The following is a 4557-nucleotide window of genomic DNA, read 5'->3' as shown; positions in this document are numbered from 1 at the left end:
TGAAATCCAATAAAAACTCTCTCATATGACTTCCATTTATCAGGCCACTGGATAAGCTGTCGCTCTCTACTCCTTATGATCTGTTGACTGACACCCGTGACTAGCTGAACACTAGAGGTTACCAGCTGTTCCCTAGCACACCCTTTGCAAGTGTACTTCTACCAGTCATGTGCTGATCCACAGGAGTGACAGACCTGTTTGTTCCTGTAATTACACAACTGACTTAAATATTGCATAAACCGAAGAAATGCAAGTGTAACAAGAAAATAACTTCATTTCTATGCTAATGAATTTGAAGCTTGGGGAAGACTCTCTAAAGGTAACCACTAAAATTCAGTACTATCAAGTTAGATGAGCCCTAGTAAAGCAAACGGTTAAGTGCTCAGCTGCTAACCAAAATGCTGTCAGTTCAAACTCACCCAGAGGCTCCGCGGGAGAAAGACCTGGTGATCTGCTTCCATAACGATTACAGACAAGAAAACCCTATGGGCAGTTCTACTCTGCCACATGTGGTCTCGGTGAGTCAAAATGGACTCAACGGCATCTAAACAACAACAACAAGATCATTGTAAAACAGTGGGGGTAGGGGATGGGGAGGATTATAAATATCTAGGAGATTTGTACACATGGATTACTTTGCAAGCATCTTTAAGTTTTTGTTCCACTTTAAAGTTATCATAACTGGGGATCAGTCGGCATAGGATGCATCACGGGTGTGGTTTTTGCTTACTCAGAACTTCACGTAGCTGTTAAGAGAACAAAGTACAAAGGCATGGAAAGGATATAGTACAAATTAAATATGCTTATTCTCCAACTCAGTATGTTCTCAGCCATACAGTCAATAGAAAGAGGAAGTTAGTCTTACATAGGACATTTTCAATCAATGTCATATCTTCACAAACTTTTGCCTGAAAAGACTGCTTGAACCAGCAACCATAGTTTCAGTCTAGAAAACCTGCCTTCTCCAATTTCCTAGCCATGGACCTCAAGGCAAGAAGAAAACCCCCACTGGGCATCTACCTGAGAAGGTGAGGAGTGGCTGTCTTTCACTGAAGTCTCTCACAGCCTTGTGCTGTTATTTTTTTGGAGTAAGTAGAGAACAGAGTCTGGCTGCTAACCAGAACGTTGGCAGTTCGAATCCACCAGCCGCTCGTTAGAAACCCCATGGGGAAGTTCTACTCTGTCCTACAGGTTCACTATGAGTCAGAATCGACTAGTTGGCAACAGATTTTTTTGTTTTGGTAAGTAGAGGATGAGATTGAAGCAGAATGCCCAGAAAGATAATAGTAACCAGGTGTTGTGAAGTCAATTCTTTTTTTTGTTTTTTCTTTACGATAGTGTTTTATTTTTTGTGGCCCGCTTAAAATATCTTTTCTCCTGTTCTCAGGTCACGAAGACATTCTCCTAAATTTTCTTTTCTTTTAGTCGTACTTTAAGTGAAAGTTTACAATTCCAGTTAGTCTCTCGTACAAAAATTTACACATACATTATTATGTGACCCTAGTTGCTCTACCTATACTATAACAGCATACTCCTCCTTTCCACCCCTGACTTCCCGTGTCCATTCAACCAGCTCCTGACCCTCTCTGCCTTCTCATCTCGCCCATTTAGTCTCATGTATCTACTTGAGCTAAAAAGCACACTCTTCACGAGTATCATTTTATGTCCCATAGTCCAGTCTAATCTTTGTCTGAAGAGTTGGCTTCAGAAATGGTTTTAGTTCTGGGTTGACAGAGAGTCTGGGGGCCATGCTTTCTGGGGTTCCTCTGGTCTCAGTCAGACCATTAAGTCTCATCTTTTTACTAGAATTTGAGTTCTGCACACCACTTTTCTCATGCTCCATCAGGGACTCTCCATTGTGTTCCCTGTCAGGGAGTTGTGAAGTCAACTCGGACTCATGGTGAACCCATGTACGTCACAGTAGAACTGTGCTCCAAAGGGTTTTCAATGGATGATTTTCAGAAGTAGATCTCCAGGCCTTTCTTTTGAGGTGTCTTTGGGTGAACTCAAAATTCCAGCCTTTTGGTTAGCAGCCAAGCATGTTAACCATTACACCACCGAGGGACTCCAAGTCTGTAGTTGTTGTGAGCTGCCATCTGTAGTTGTGCTGTTGTGTGCTGTCGAGTAAATTCCTACCCATAGCGACCCTATAGGATAGAGTAGAACTGCCCCATAGGGTTTCCTAGGAGCCCTGGTGGTGCAGTGGTTAAGCGTTCAGCTGTTAACCAAAAGGTCCGCAGTTTGAATCCACCAGCTGCTCCTTGGAAACCCTATAGGGAAGTTCTACTCTGTCCTATATGGTCCCTATGAGTCAGAATCGACTTGACAGCAATGGGTTTGATGGTTCATTTTGGAGTCATTATGAGAGCAGATCACCAGGTCTTTTTTCCCGCAGAGCCTTTGGTGGGTTTGAACCACCTCCCTTTCAGTTAGCAGCCAAACTCCTAACCATTGTGCCACCAGAGCTCCTTCTGTCTGTAGTAGAGGTGGGAAAATAATATAAAATCCTATTTAATATCCCAACATTTATTAACAGACATCGGTAAATTTAACAATGACCCAGAAACAACCTTACTGTGTCACAGAATTTTCTGATACACACACACACAAAGTATAGTACTATCAAATGTTGATCCTCAGTTCTTGTGGCTAATGTCCCATGCGTAAGAATTTCGTGTGAGGTAATTAAATGCATTCTGACTAAAGACGTCTTAACGTTTGAGTTAAAATTAGGTAAGGTGTTGGATTTTTACAGTTCTTCAGAGGTTTATACTGGTTAACCAGGTAGTTGACAGTTGATTTTCCTTTGCAAGTCACCGAAATCACACCAGACAGTTTCTCATTTATAACTCTGTCCCAGTGAATGGCATGTCCCCTACATTTTCAGAACAGCCTCCTACGACCTGTTTGTTGATTAGTATAGCCTAGCCCCAGTGTTCTTTTCAGTTTTCCTGTCTTTTTCTCCCCTCTGGCAAGTGTGAGACTTTCTTATCTTGAGTGCTGGCAAGGGCAATGACTCACAGATAAAAAGTAATAGAGGTGCTAAGCTGTCAGTTTTAACATCCAAGGACAAGAATGAAAGCTAAACACTCAGTACTTGGCTTTATCAGTACAATGAATGACACAGTTTGTGTAAGTGTGAACTGTGAAAAGGGAAAAGAGATAAGGCAAAGGAACAAGGAAAGCATAAAAATCCCCAGATAATGTTGCCAAAGGCAAATGTTGTTGTACTCAGTAACCTAACCATATCTTTTCCCATTCATTAAGGTGTTTTAGAAGAAACAGATAATCCTTTTTACTCACACACATACACACACACAATTTGCAGTTTCACTTTGAGAGAAGGAGAGCAGACTCTTACTTTACAAAACCCCTGCTATGAACATGCCTTAACTCTTCAGAAAATATTTAGAAAAATGAAGATAGCCACCCATCTGTTTCTCTCATGTTGGCCAACTGTGAGATATTGCTTGAACTGAAAACAAACACTGTTATCTGAACATTCACTTAACTAAAAATTAAACATATGCTATCTTGTATTTTACTCATTTTTCAAGCCGCACTGTAGCAATAATTTAGGCTCTGAGAAAAACTTATACTGTGCAAAAAACTGGATACCCTGGAAATTACTTTTGTAGCCTGGAGGTGGCAGTGAGGGATGAGTGAAGGCTAAGGGTGGCTGTGCCCTCCACCAGATTCTCAGTTTCGAACATCCTTCCCTAGCAGTCGATCCTTTCAATGGTCTTCAGTTTCTCCACTCATATGAGGCCCTCAGACCACTTTCTCCTCTTCTTCTAATTCCACTTCCACCTTTTTCTGTAGCCAGCAGCAACACTATCTGGGAACCTCAACACATAAAAAAAATGGCCCACTCTTTCAGGAAACAGAAATCCAAACGTTCGAGAATGTGTTGTAGAGGAAGCAGGACGGTCAGAATTTTGACAGTGAGACCAGAAGACCCAACTTGTAGTTTTGACTTACTTAACAACTCTATGCTCCATATTCCTCATCTGTAAAATGAGATGAAGAACGATACATTACCACACAGACGTATTTTGTAAGCTGCCGAGCACTTAACCGTTTGTTCCACGAGGGCTTCTTATTCTTCTGCATAAATATTTTCAAATAGAGAATGAAGAAGAATTTTGGTTGTATGGGATCAGTTTCAACGTAATGGTGTGCTCCTATCATAGTAAAAACAAACCAAGTGCTTTCAGGTTAAAATAATAAGTTTTAGCCCAAAGCTTTATACACTTTTTTATGTCTATCCGTTCATACAAATAGATTTCCACTAAAATCCCACCATAGAGCACAAAGCTTTAGAGGGCATCTTGCCTGTCCACTTGCCCCAGGCATGACTATGTCTGCAGCAGGCAGCCTCCTCCATTCCTGCGGCAGCTATTTCAGACTTGAACAACTTTTCAGTCAGAGCATTTGTCTTCACAGCCCATACAAATAAATCCCTTCTCCCGCTCTCCTGCTGTTATTTATGCTCTTCTCCTTTCCTGGGCAAAACAGAGGCTATCACCAGCAACTTCATAGCAGTTATCTTAAAAA

The sequence above is a fragment of the Trichechus manatus genome, unplaced genomic scaffold (genome assembly GCF_000243295.1).
Source record: "Trichechus manatus latirostris isolate Lorelei unplaced genomic scaffold, TriManLat1.0 scaffold00069, whole genome shotgun sequence".
Classification (NCBI taxonomy): Eukaryota; Metazoa; Chordata; class Mammalia; order Sirenia; family Trichechidae; genus Trichechus; species Trichechus manatus.
This window is presented reverse-complemented; position numbering follows the sequence as displayed.